The sequence below is a fragment of the Macaca fascicularis genome, chromosome 6 (genome assembly GCF_037993035.2).
Source record: "Macaca fascicularis isolate 582-1 chromosome 6, T2T-MFA8v1.1".
Classification (NCBI taxonomy): Eukaryota; Metazoa; Chordata; class Mammalia; order Primates; family Cercopithecidae; genus Macaca; species Macaca fascicularis.
Genome location: NC_088380.1, coordinates 127,471,091 through 127,486,400, shown reverse-complemented (window position 1 = coordinate 127,486,400; position 15,310 = coordinate 127,471,091). Strand labels below are relative to the sequence as shown.

General features: G+C 35.8%; 1 long non-coding RNA gene across 1 annotated transcript in view; it reads left to right on the top strand.

Moving 5' to 3' along the window:
* Positions 1–15,310, top strand: part of LOC135971407 (uncharacterized) — a 99,625-nt gene that overhangs the window by 24,667 nt on the left and 59,648 nt on the right. The gene's annotated exons all lie outside the window — the stretch shown is intronic.

The following is a 15,310-nucleotide window of genomic DNA, read 5'->3' as shown; positions in this document are numbered from 1 at the left end:
AATTGACTGCCACGCTGGATTTCAGACTTGCATGGGGTCTGTAGTCCCCTTTTTTTGGCCAATTTCTCCCATTTGAAATGGCTATATTTACCCAGTGCCTGGACCCCCATTGTATCTAGGAAATAACTAACTTGCTTTTGATTTTATAGGCTCATGGATGGAAGGGACTTGCCTTAGTCAGATAAGACTTTGGACTGTGGACTTCTGAGTTAATGCTGAAATGATTTAAGACTTTGAGGGACTGTTGGAAAGGCATGATTGGTTTTGAAATGTGAGGACATGAGATTTGGGAGGGTCCAGGGGTGAAATGATATGGTTTGGCTCTGTGTCTCCACCCAAATCTCATCTTGTAGCTCCCATAATTCCCATATGTTGTGGGAGAGACCTAGTGGGAGATGACTGAATAATGGGGGCAGGTCTTTCCCATGCTGTTCTTATGATAGTGCATGGGTCTCACAAGATCTGATCATTTTAAAAATGGGAGTTTCCCTGCACAAGCTCTCTCTTTTTCTGCTGCCATCCACATAAGATGTGACTTGCTTCTCCTTGCCTTCTGCTATGATTGTGAGGCCTCCCCAGCCATGTGGAACTGTAAGTCCAATAAACCTCTTTCTTTTATAAATTGTCCAGTCTTGGATATGTCTTTACCAGCGGCGTGAAGATGGACTAATACATTGCTGAACTCATGGTAGATGCCTGATATTAGTTTGAAGGAAGGAGAGATAATTGGAAGGGAGGATGGGTGGAAGGAAGGATGGAAAGAAGGAGAAAGGCCAGAAAGGAGGGAGAGGCACTTGGTGGTTTACACACTTTAAGGGTCTTGAAGAATGAAAAGGCTGTCACAGCAGGGAAAGTAGCCATATTTTGACATTAAACTATGTGCTGGCTTCTATAGGCTTCCTAAAATTAAGTGAATTTTATTTATAACATTTAACTTGCCAAAACATCAAATTCCCCTAGTGACTCTTATTTGTAGGGCATGCTTGTTAACTTTTATACTGGACAAAGGGAGGGCTATTTTCATTGAAAATAATTTCAGTGAAAAGTATACATATTTGTATTTCAAATTGCATATACATTGTATGTGTATTTTTTACACGGAAAATAAGAAAGATTGTTTTATTCAAATTGCATAGCCATAAGGAATCAAATAAAAGTGCTAGAAAGCATTCCCTCTTTATTTAATGACATCAATTAACTGCCTAACTGGAGGGTGTAGTTTTTGTTGGCATCACTGTTGTAGATTAACGGCAGCTTCTCTGATACAGCCACTGATAAAAAGTATATTTTCTGATTTTTAATGGAATACTGTTCTATGGGGAATATTATAATCTTCTATTGCAGTTATTTTGTAGAGTAGTTTATTTTCTCCTATTTGCATAATTTTCATTTGTTATCTAGACAATACTACAGTTAAATAACACTGTACACTTAGGATTAATGGATTTTGTCATAGTTTTCTTTTTTTAACTAATTATCAAACATTAAATACTTATCTGTTTATAAGTACTCATTGACCACAGAATGGTATTTATGTTGTGAACACTCACATTACAAAAGAATATAAGGCCTCTCAAATTCTTTATACAACCTAATGTTATTAGTTGATAAATTTTCCAAGACCCTAAGTAAATAAACCATGCTATACTATAACTATAATCATCAGGGTCAGCTGCCCATTAAATTGGAGAAATTTGTTTGCAGAAGCAGAATCTGATTTTGATTGTTAAGCTCCAAACTATCATTTGTTCCCAGGTTTAAAATCAGTAAGAAGTCTTTTTCAGGTGTTTGTCTTCTTCTTTATCTCTATCCATTCAGAAGAAAAATGATTATTGTCAGGAGTCACTAAGCACCTCAGGAAAAGTGGAACCTCTTGACAGAAAGTGCTTCTGCCAGATAAGAGAAGATATGAAGTAAGGTCATTTAAGGTTAAGCTTCTAAAATAAAACAGAAGAAGACAACCGAGATGTATTGGATGAGCTGCTGTGACGATAAGGGTAGCTCTAGGCCTTAGAGACATGAGGCCTAGTAGAAAAGACAGTAGGCAAACAAGATTTAAAGAATTTATCAATTTCTACCTTAGGAACTCAAAATATACTGAAAAGACACCAAAATGGCTGTATTATATTAATATTTAATTTAATAATATTTCCAAGATTTTTGCTGCTTAACATTTTTAAATATACACGCACATTGGGGTAATGCTCAGCATGACACCCACCATCAGAAAGAATAATGGTGACACTGATGTAGGGTCCTGGAGATGCCCTGCTGGACCAAGTATTAACCCTTTAGGTCCTGGATGATGGAGACCTGGTAGATCCCTGGTAGAGAAGTGTCTTAGTCCATTCAGGCTGCTCTAGCAAAGTACCCTAGACTGGGTGTCTCATAAGCAACAGAAATTTGTTTTTTCTAGTTCTAGAGGCTAGAAAGCCTAATTTCAAGACCCTGGCAAATTCAGTGTCTACTGGAGGCCTGCTTTGTAGTTTATAGACGGTGATTTCTTGCTGGTGGAAAGTAAAGGGCAGCTCTTTGGAGCCTCTTTTGTAAGGCCCTAATCCCATTCATGAAGGCTCTATCTTCATAATGTAATCACCTCCCTAAGATCCTATTCCAAATACCATTATATTGTAGATTTCGTTTCAACATATGAATCCTAGGAGAACACAAATATTGTGTTATAGTCTATAGCAAAGAAGTTAGTGAATATAAACAAGTTTCAGCATTTTATTATCAATGTATTCTAATTTAATATAAACACCTTCACATGTTGAATTCTATGGGTATTTCTGCTAGTAGGTGCTCTCCAGGGTCTTTTGACTAATACACATTCCTTCATACCCTCCAAACCCTAATACACTTTTAATTATGCAATATGTCATCATGCCATCCAATCATAATTTTTAAATAATGTGCCCTTATGTTTTCCTCTCACTTTATGTTTTGAGAGTAACTTGCACAGTGACACTAATATCATGAAATAAAAAGTGACGCCCTTGTAGGTTGATTTTTTTTCCTGATTTCACTCGTTCTCCCCAGTAAGTTTGCTAATTGCTGCACTCTTCATCCTGCAAATGGGAGCTATTAAACTCAAAAAACTATATCATCAACTTACCTTATGAGCCAGAAATATGCATCTTATGCAGAAATATATGTAACAGCCACAAAAAATCAACATATAGATATTTATAGCCCCTTCTTCCTCCCCACACACACCTATCTCATGGAAGATTTTCATCAGCATTGTTTATCCCTTGTCTGCTTATTACGCAAAGAACATCATGGGAAATAGTACTTGGGGGTTAGGAAGGGAACAAAAATATTAATACTCATGTCATAATTCTTGTTACACACACACACACCCCCCTTGAATGTGATCATCTTGTCTAACCAAAATAGTAATATCTAAAGGGATCTTGTACATCGCAACCTCTGAATGACGGATTTAACCAAATGAACAAATGAACAAGTGACTATCCAACCAGAAAGTAGTTCTTTCTAGGAAGAGTTCTTTATTTGATAGATATCTCTGCTCTTCCCAAATCATCAGTACTATATTTCACTGTGCAGTCAGCCATGAGTATAACCAAATATCAGAGTTTGGAAAAAAATCTTTAATAAATCAAATTCTTTTAGACTCACAGATGTTCATTACCCACATTCTGGCAATGTCACTATCTTTTATTCATTTACTGAGTCCCTTGGGATGGTATGGTAAGTGTAAAACTAGGGGGAGAAAAGAGTTTTATTAATTCACTGAGCATTTTTATAGTACTTAGTATGTACTGGCACCAAATCACTCAATATCTCTTTTAAAAGTAGGTAAAGTATAACTGCATCAGACACAGGCCTTAAATTTTAGGAAATTCCAGGGCATTAGTAAGTCCCGATAAGCATACAGGATGATAATGCAGGAATAAAAGTACCATGATACGTGGAGAAGTGTACTATAGTAGCTATAAGATCAACACAGATGGCAGCCCATGGAAGGGCCGTGGATAATGACAGGTGAGTACCATTGAGTCTCTAAAGGAAAAGGAGAACAGGTGTTTCAAGCAATTTAACAAAATTATAAAGGGAACAGGCTATAAAGTTTTAAATGATTCAGAAGGATGTGAGTTTGTGTTTCATGGTTTAATAACTATAGAACCTAGGACGACAACTTTTCTTCTAAGAAACTGTTTACTCAATCTATTTACACCTTAGAGAGTGAGAGAGCAAAAGAGAAAGATAGCACTCAGCAGCATGTAAGTATTAAAAAAAATCGTATTTTTATCTGCAAATTTATGGTGACAAACCCAGGGGACTGTAATTTTTTCTGGGTAGAGTGAAAAGCAGCTTAGATAATGATAATCAAGGCAGAAAGAGTTCAGAGTTAAAGGAATTTCTGGTAGAAATTACTAGTTGTTGCGGGTTGAGATTTCTGGAAGCAGATGTAGAGGGACAGGTGGCTCAAAATATTTATAAGGGATTAAAACCGATGAAAAGAGGAAACAGAAAACAGAAGAGAGCAGAGAAAGAAGTCAAACTGAGAGAGAAGCTTGACAAAACCTCAGCCACCCATATAGAAAGTGGAGCCTTACTGCATGGGCTAAAGTGGCCAGGCCTTTATACTCCTACCTCCCTCAGTCACTAAATATGGGCTCCCTCCGCAAGGGCATGGCCTTGAACAAGGAAGCTCTCCACAGCTGAAATAAACAGCTGGAACATGTTTGCTAACCAAACTTCCGGCAGCGTGGCAGCAGGAATAACTTGGAAAGTGCATCACTTCAGCAGTCCCACCTGTGTTTGCCAATAGGCTGTCTTCTCCCACTTCTGGGAGGAGTCAGCCCTTCTCAGTTCTCTTGGAGGTGATCTGAGCAAATGACTCAGTGATTCTTTGTAGACAATAGAAATCCCAGGTGTGAGTCTTCCGTTTATTTTGTAAATGTGGCATTGTTAGAGACTCTGAAGGAAGACAGCAACAAGATCAGATTTGTCTTAAGAAAGATAATCTGGCAACAACGTACAACTGTTTTGAAAGAGGATAAGGCTGGAGACATAACTGATTGGTTGCTGCTTGGGTGAGACAAATAGGATGACAAAGGAAAAGGATTTAGAGTAAAGGAAATAAATTAAAACTACAATTAAGGGTTAAGTATACTATTTAATAACAGAGTGGTTGTAGGGCAGAGTATGCGGTCCGGAGTAAGGTTAGTGTAATGCTGCTGTCATTTGTTTTATCTCCCATCAGAGTGGCTCTGATGAAGCAACGATAGCAGGTAATATTTACTAAATGCTTCTGCGCACCTGCTACTCTGCTCATCACGTTTCATGCATTGCCCTATCTTCTGAATAGTCACTAGTTATCCCTTCTACCTTGCTGACAGAACCCTGGCTTTATGTAGTAACTAGTCATTCATGTATCTTTATGGGGCTTCCCTCTCCCCCAAGGGGCAAATGTTCATTAGTCTGTGCCAATCATAATCATTCTATTTCTCTTATCAATGATTTGTTAGACATGGTCATGTGACAGAAAAACAAGAGAAAGAGAAAAGTCAAATCAGAGGCTTCAGGGATTGCTTTCTCCTCATAATTAAGAAAGGGAGAGCTAAGGTAGGGACCTCTTGGTTCCTGGTTTGGGTCACTACCAGGTGAAGCACAATGCCAGCAGTTTCCCCTTTTTTGGTCAAGAGACTACCAGAGAGACCGACATAGGCCCTTCGCATCCCAGCTCTGGATTTATTTGTTTAACCACTTTTGGTGTCTTCAGTTACTTGCAGCTTATATTTCTCATTGTTTAAACCACATTTGGTGTATTCAGTTACTTGCAGCTAAAGAGGTCTAACTAATATTAATGTGTTTAGCATTATCCGTGTATAGAGGAGGAGGGAAAAGGAGCAAGGAAAAGCCCCAGGCTTCCCAAATCTTCCAGGGAGAGTGGAAGGCCCTCTCACATATTTGGAAGGCATGCCAATGAAAACATTAAAATCTTAAATGCCAGCATTTAAAAAAATAATTTCCTCTTTGACTTTTTCCTACAACCTGACCTCAGGCTTTCACAGTCTTGAAGTTTCTTCTCAAATGTTAAACATCTCTGTTTCATAAGATTTCAACATCCAAGCTGGTTTTCCTCACTTCGTACTATGACCCTTAAACATTTACTGACCCCCCTCCTTACCAAAGTATATGAAAAGTGTCATTAGCTCTGAATAGTTGTTAGTGGCTCCTAAAGAACTGACTATACAAATTCAACTTTTCATTAGTAACTGTGTGTGCAGTTTTACAACATCTAATAGGGCCCTATGCTCTGCAGATCAAAGGACTAGGAGTGGCTGTTTCTGTAGCCGTATATTTTTCAAGGACTGTGTTATTTAGAACAGAAGATGCTGCTACCAAATTCTCAGGTGGTGTCTTTTAGTTTCACAGTCTCCTTAGTAGCTAGGCTGAAACTATTCTTTCCTTCAGGATAAAATTGTCTATGTTTTCTCCCTTCAATAAAAATAACTTCAGTCAGTAACACCTTTAGAATTGCATTCTTTTTATTTTAATTTTGAAGTGGTTTTCTAATGAAGGCAAGGCTAATCCTGGAGGCTAAGCATGACTGGCAAAAGCACATGTGCTAAACCAAAAAGAGGAATTAGAGAATGGTAAGCATTATAATAACTGTAACCAAATCTTATCTTGATTATTTTTTACAGGAAGGTTTAGTTCTAAATTGAGTATTTAAGTATAGACAATAATAATACATTATCTTAATAAGATGCTGTATTTCCCAAAAATGAAATTTGGTATTAAATGCCAATTCCTCCACTTGGGGTTTGATTTTGTCTTATCTCCTTCTCAGAGACTTTCCTCAGACACACCTCTTTCTCGCATCAACAATTTCTCAATTATTTATAAAATATTACACCAGCTGAAAAACAAGCATTATTTTTTCCCCTTGAAACAAAACCTCCACATCTTTTGAACTCCACCTCATCTTTCTACTGCTGCCCCATTTCTTTCTTCTCAATTCATTGTAAACCATCTTGACAAACTTAGAGTCACCTCATATGATCTAAATCCACTATAATCAGGTTTTCGTTATCTTTCCAGCAGAGAAAAATCTTGTCATGGTAACAAAAAGTTTGCTCAGTGGTCACTACTCTTTCCTCATCTTATTTTGACATTTCAATTCCTTTACATATAGGTTATCACCTCCCTTCCTAAAACCCTCCCATTTCTTGGTGTCTAGAACCCCACAAGCTTCTGGTTGACTGCCTACCTTGTAGCTGCTTTATCTCAGTCGCCCTTTGTGGGTTCCTTTTTCCTTCTGAGCCACAAAATGTCCTTGGTTCCATTATCTTCCTTAAACATGCTTTCCCTCTTAGCAATATTTTGTGAGCCTATGGCTTTAAACATAACCTGTTTGCTATGGCTTCCACATCTATAATTTAAGGTTCAAACTTGCCCTAACACTTCAGACTTATATCCAACACACTTGATATTTGATTTATTAAATGTTGTTCAATAATCATTTTAAAATTAACACAACCAAAAAAAGACCTCTTCATTCTCCACAGGACCCAACCTACCAAACCAGCTTCTGTGTCAGACTAATTAGGGTTTTTATTATTACTATTTTTAAATAAACAACTCCATCTGGTTTCTTTTTCTTTTTTCAGACAGGGTCTCACTCTGTTTCCCAGGATAAAGGCTGGAGTGCAGTGGTACAATCTCAGCTCACAACAGCCTCGACCTCCTCGGCTCAAGTGATCCTCCTACCTCAGCCTCCTGAATGCTAGGACCACAGGCACATGCCACCACATCCAACTAATTTTTGTATTTTTTTAAAGATGGGTTTTTGCCATGTTGTCAAGGCTGGTCTCAAATTCCTGGGCTCGAGCAATCTACCCAGCTCAGCTTCCCAAAATGCTGGGATTGCAGGCGTGAGCCACTGCACCCAGCTTATCTGGTTTCTTAAACCATACACTGGGAATTTTCCTCGAGTTCTCTCTATCCATCAAATATTCTTGTTATTGGTGGCAGAGATTCGAGTTACTGGGAGCTGCCAGTGGTATATCCCTATGGGTCCATAGCAACTTCAATTCTTGCCTCCTCAGATGAAAGAATTTGACTGAGGGGCATAAAGCAGAAAGAGATCAAGGCAAGTTTCAGAGCAGGAGTGGAAGTTTATTTTAAAAGGCTTTAGAATAGGAAAGAAAGGAAAATTCACTTGTAAGAGACCCAAGTGGGAGCCTGAAGGTCAAAGAAAGAGAGACAAAAAAAAAAAAAAGGGAATTTTAACCTTGATCATTGGAGTTTGTAGGCTCTCCGCTTTCCCACGATTCTTCCCTTAGGGTCGGCTTCCCGCATGCACAGTGCTTTCTTTGCCCTTTGGAGTTCAGCACCCGCAGTGTGTTCAGGGAGTAATACACATGCCCATCTGAGGCTTCCCTTTTCTGGTGGCCTGTAGCTGGAGATCATACGTCACCATTTTTGTCTCTTAACACCCATGTCCAGGAAGTTGCTTCTCCCTGGGGCCGGCATTCAATTAATATTTTAAATAACAGTAGGTTCCATCAGGAGATTGTCACTCCCTGGCTGCTGAATTATCTTTTTAGAGAGACAATGCAATAATTGCTGGTCTATCACCCGACATTCCTAGTGGGCGATGGCGGGGAGCCCTCTCCTGCCCCACTCATGCCTATCAGTGCGTATATCATTCTCACCCTCAAATACGCATATCTAAATCATCAACATATCATATGCAATTTGCTTCCTAGACAGATCCCACAAATGTCTTCTTGTCCTGCATTTCCTCTATTATAACCATCATTACCTACTCGCATGATTCACAGTACCTTACCTAACCTCCCTGCCTCAATTCTTGTCCCACCTCGATCGTGTTTGGTCCATTTGTTTTTCTACTTAAAAAGTTAACATCACCGAAGTATGAGTTACATGCATGAAAAACCACCTATTTTAAGTTTACAGTTGATGAGTTTGTATACCCCCTCACACTAATCAAGCAATGAAATATTTCTATCAGCCCCCAAATTGTTTCTTTTGTCATTTGCATTTTACACTTGCTTGCCTCTGGCCCAGAAAACAACTGATACGCTCTCTACTACTATAGATTAGTTTTACCTGTTCTGGAATTATTTCTACATGAATTAATATTGTGTATGCTCTTTAATGTCTTAGGTCGCTCAGCATAATGTGAAATTCATCAATGTTTTATGTATAAATAGTTTGTTTCATTTTATCGCTGAGTAGTATACTATTATTTGCATATATCACAGCTTGTTTATCCATTCATCTATTAAGGATCCTTCGTTTGTTTACAGTTTAAGGCTATTATGAATAAAGATGCTATTAAGATTTGCATGCAAATCTTTTTGAAGACATGTTTTCATTTCTCTAAGGTAAATAACTAATAGCAAAATTGCTGGAATACATGCTGACAAACTCTTTTCCGTGGTTATACTGTTAAACACTCTTACTAGCAAGGTATGAAGTTCTTTTTCCACATCCTCACCAATACTTGCTATTTTCAGTCTTTTTAATTGTTACCATTCTCATGAATATGTAGTGATATCTCATTGGAAATTTTAATTTGCATTTCACTGATGACTAATGGTGTTAAGCATCTTTATCTCTGCTTAGTAGAAAAGATGTCTTATGTTGTGAATTTTAGTAATATAACATTTATGTTATGTTATGTTAAACATAATGTTTAGTAACATTTTTGCCCTTTACATATCCTAAATATATATATATAAAAAAAACAAAAGGGTTTTAAATTTATATACAACGGTTTTATATATATAAAAACAAAAGGGTTTTTATATTTATATATGTATATGTGTGTGTATATATATAGTTCTTAAGTCATACTATGGGAATTTTCCTTGGTTTCTTTCTATCCATCAAATATCCTCACTCTCAAATATACATATCAAAATAATCAACATATCATATACAATTTGCCTTCTATCTATATATAGAATATCTAACATTTTGTAGTTTGCCTTTTCATTTCCCTGTATGTTTTAAAGAACAGAAATGTATACTTTTGATAAAATTTTAATTGAATTTTTGCTTTTATATTTAGCGAATTTTGTACCCTGTTTCACTAATCTCTGTCTGCCCCAAAGTAACAAAAATTCTTTAATGTATTTTCTTTAAATCTTAATTTAAATTACTCTTTTACTATACTTTAACTGCAGGACTTTTCATTCTATCACTGTCAAATTGTGTGTGTGTTTTTTTTTTTTTCTCTCTCTCTCTCTCCCTCTCTCTCTCTTTCTCTTTCTGTCTCTCTCGTCAATCTAGCAGGGGATTTAACAATGAATTTTAATATTTTCAAAGAACTAACTTTTGGTTTGATCTACCTTTTATATTATTTGTCCATTTTCTAATTTATTTATCTTTAGCCTCATCATTATTGTTTCTTTCCTTTTGCTCTTTTGGGATTTGTTTCTTCTTTTTCTAGTTTCTTTGGGTCTATGCATAGATCTTTGACTTGAAACAATTATTCTTTTTTAATATAAGTATTTGATGCTAAAAATTTCCTCTTAAGTACTATTTTCAGTACATCCAACAAAGTTCAATGTGTAATGTTTTCCTTTCCTTTCAGTTCAAAATACATTTAAATTACTTTTATAATTTCTTTTTCAACCCATCAATTTTTCAAAGGGTAATTTCTCAAAAGTTTGAGATATGCATATTTTTTGTTATAAATTTCTCATATAATTTTTTCAGTTAAGATATCCTCTATGATTTTAATGCTTTTGAAGATATTGAGATGTTTTTTCAAAGTAACTACATTTGAACACAGAAAAGCCTCCCCTCTTACATCCAGAAAACATTTTCCAAGTATTTTTTTTTTGTAATTTCCACTTAGTTGAAGGTCTTATAAGAACCCATTTATCACACAATCCCTGAGGCATAATTTGGAGATAATTTTTTTCAAATGCTATTTAGAAATGGCAGAAAATTCTTCTATCAATAAAACCAATAAATAGGTCATAACAAAAACTAAACACTTGGAAATATAATGCTAGAAAATTCACCAAATGAAATATCAATTTAAAAAATCATATAATCAAGGGGATATATGCATACAAGCTCATTCTTTAATGGGAAGTATGAAAGTACAGTAAGTAGTTTAAACATAGTGAAAGAAGTGAGTTTATGTGATAACAGGCTACAGTTTTCTGGGATAATAATGTACCAGGTTATTTGTGCTAAAAATAGAATAAAATATTTTGACTACTTGGAACTCCTTACATAAAATAACCAGGAATATGAAACATCAGCATTAGAAACAGTTTTATTCTTCTCAAGATAGGAAATGAGAAATTAGTTGTAGGATGAAATATCCTACAACGATTTGAAATGATTATCCTACAACTAATTTCCCATTGTATTCCATAGGAATTAGTATTGACTACATCATCAATATAATGATGTATATTCCCAACTAATTTTACATTATCATTGACTACAATGTAATAGTAAGCAGTAATGACTACAGTGATGTGTTTGACCTACCATACACCTGATTTCACATTGAAGGGAGGCATATTTTGAAAATGACTTCCTAGTGGTTACACAGACTTCAAAAGTGTACACATCATTTTTTTTTTTATTAAATCTGGTAGCAATTTCAATTCTGAAAGCAGGCCTTTATTCCCAATTAATATTACATTAGTATTGACTACATAGTTGTAGTGAAAAAAAAAAGTCCTGCTAAATAAAAAATTAGATAAAAAATTAGCCAGGCATGATGGGACTCTCCTAGTCCTAGCTACTCAGGAAGGTGAGGCAGGAGGATTGCTTGAGTCACAATTTTGGGGTACAGTGAGCAATGATCACCCCATTGCACGGCAGCCTGCGCAACTGAGAACCTATCTCTTAAAATAATAATCATAATAATAATCATAATGAAATAAAATGTACTTCTTCTGGATGACACACAATTGTATTTAGCCTTTTAATTAAGTGTAATAGTCTCTGGATCTATTTGGAAAGTTTCGATTATTTGTAATTAATCTATTTATATGGTTGTTTGGAGGTATATCTGGCTACTGATTTTCAGTTTGTCTCATACATTTTTTGTTCATTTACTCTGCATTCTTTTTGACTATTTAAATATTTTAATTATTCATATTTCTCTATTATGTCCTTACTAGCTATAACTCTTAAATTTCATATAGTAGGAGCTCCAAAGTTTGCAATGTGCATCTTAATTTATCGTACTCTATCTACAAGTAATGTTATTCCACTTCAGAGAAATGTTAGAAATGTATAATCATATACTTCTATTTCACCTTTCTCTTCTTTTTACCATTATTGATATGAGAGCTACATCTACTTATGTCATAAACCTAACAGATACATTATTTTTTATTTAAATAGGAAAATATATTTTAAATAAATTGAAAAATGAAAGAATTTTTAAAAATTCACATAGCTACTATTAACACCTCATTCCTTACTACAATTGTTGATGAATGTTTCTTTAGCCAGAAGAAACTTTCCTTAAACTTTTTTAAAGTGCTAATCTTCTGATGAGGAATTCTCCCAGCTTTTCTTTTTCCAAAAATGTGTTTGTTTTTCCTCATTTCTGAATAATCCTTTTTTCTGAAAGCAGAATTCTAGGTTGGTAGGCTTTTTTCTAGGAATTTAAAGATGTTGTTCCAGTGTATTCTGGTTTGTATTGCTTGGATGAAAAGTCAGTGTTTATTCCCTTGTATTTAATCCCTCTTTTTTCTCTTATTGCTCTCAATGTTTTCTCTTTAACAATCATTTTATGAGATTTGAATTGCATGCCTCAGCTTCTTTTGTTTGTTTCCCTGATTGGAATTTGTTGAACTTTCTAGAACATGTGAACAAATTTAGAAAATGTTAGCCCATTTTTCCTTCAATTCTTTGTCACCACCTTTCTGGAAGTTCAATGGCACTCTTATTCAACTTCTTAGGATTACCTTACAGTTTAATGAACATATTTAATGTTAATATAAACATACATCTAATTATTTTCAATATTTTTTTCTATTAGTGCTTCTGTATGGATAATTTGTATCACTGTATTTTTTAAGTGCCCTGATCATTCTTTTGGGATGTTTAATCTGCAGAAAGTTTAGAAACACATAAAATGTATTTTCTAGAGGGTCCTAGAGGTTCTATCTGGTTCCTTTTTATTGTGTTTTATTTTTCTCCTTACTACATCCATGTTTATATCGATCGTTGAAAGACTAGATATTTTCCTTTCTCAATGCTCAGGTTACCATAATGAACATTTGTGGGTCATTCTGGTGAAGTATGGAGAATTACTACAGGGTATTTGTCATAGTGGAAAATTACCCTTTATCATAGGCCTACCCTCTCTTTTACTCAATGAGGTTATGGTCTGAGCAACGGACTGATCTGAACTTGGGAAAAGAACTGATTTTTCAGTGGACAGCTTTCCTAAGTTTCCTGATCATCCGACTTTGATTTGCTTTGATTTTATAAATTAAATAAAACCCGAGTTGATTGCCTGTTAATTTTTCCTCAAGGACTGACATAATCTGTTAACTGTCTTCATACAGAGAAGTGAGTAAAGACTTCTCTGTCTGCCGCTCAGATGTTGCCAGTCATTGTACTTACCTTGCTTCTGATGGCTAAGCATCACCATCTTGTCTTTATTATTTTGAGTTCCAATTATTCTAATAATTACCATTCAGTTCTATAACAGCATCTCTTGTGTCCTCTAGGACTTCTATGCAACACTGTCAGCAGTTTATGTAGACTTACATTGTATATTCAATTTAGCATGCCCACTTATCTGATACTTTTTTTCCCTCACCATCTGCCTGGCAACTCTAGCATTTCTACTTAATTTATTTGGGGTCAGCAATTTTTCATGTTCCAAAAACTATCCTAGAAGAAAAGTAGTATGATCTCACAGGGTAGATGCATTACATTTTGTTTCCTAGGATGATACTCACGTTTTGATAAACTCTGACTTCCCTAACTTCCTGTTCTGTTCTGTTTCCTATGATTCAGGATTCTCAGCAGCAATCTAATGCCCACAGGCTCATCTAATGATGGAACATTGACACATATTGGTCAGATTCTGCAGCAACTTCTGCATACATTAACAGTTTTCCTCCTTAGCCAGCCTAACAGGTGTCCATATGGATGTTTTTGAAATTCATGCTGGTACCATCTTAGGCTGGGTTCCCTGGAAATGGCGATTTGAAATGAGAAGGTTAATTGAACAGTGTTTCTAATTTTGCCTGTAAGAATGTGAGAAAGGCAGAATTTGGCAGTAGAAGAAGCTGATCCACAGTGCAGTTGCAGCTGAATAATCAGCCAACTTACAGAAAGTTCTGGAACTTGGGGTACCCTTTAGAGTTGTCCCAAAATAAGATAGTGATGCTAGATCTTCAAGCCCTGCATCAGCCAGTTGTATATCACCCAGATACCAGATCTTCAAGCTCTGTATCACCCGGTTGTCCACAGGCATCCTCCTTCATCTTCTCACCTTACCACAAGAAGGAATATAATTTTAAACAGTGCAGCTTTTTGATGAAGGAAAATCCTTTAGCTTTGTGTTATTTTGTCAGCTGTTAGCAGATAGATACATTGGCCCTGAAGAGGAGATCTGAGAGGAAAACATAATATCCACTACAGATATATGAAATGTTGAAAGCAAATTTTCTCATTTTTTCTCTTATTATTTCTACACTTACATTCAGCAATTGTTTAAAGCTAAATTAATCATCTTGGTCAAATTTAGTATCATGTTATAACTTAGTAAAATCTACCTTTTTATGTTTTCTATTTTCTATTTCAGTTGGTGGCATTACTAGTAACCTCATTTAATGAGGTAAAACTCTGGGATTCATCTTTGAATCACTTATTTTTCTGTCTTTGATCTTGCTTTTCCTACTTACAATGCCCTTTCATCTTCTTCTCTAGTAGTAAAATTACATTCATCCTTCAAGGGTGAGCTTTAATATATCTTCCTTTTTGGAGTCTTCTTTAATTGCTCTAAGTAGCATCAATTATTCTTCCCTCTGTGCTACTAATATAGTTTCTACACACTATTAGTCAGCTTGGGTGGCTATAACAAAATGCCATAGATTGGGTGGCTTTAACAATAAAAATTTATTTTTTACAGTTCTGGAGGCTGGTAGTTTTAAATTGGCATGCCAGCATGATTAGGTTCTGGTAAGGACTTTCTTCCTGGCTTGCAGACAACTGCCTTCTTGCTATGTCCTCACATGGCAGAGAGTAAGAGGAAGCTCTCTGGTGTCTCTTCTTATAAAGGCACTAATCCTATCTCGAGGGT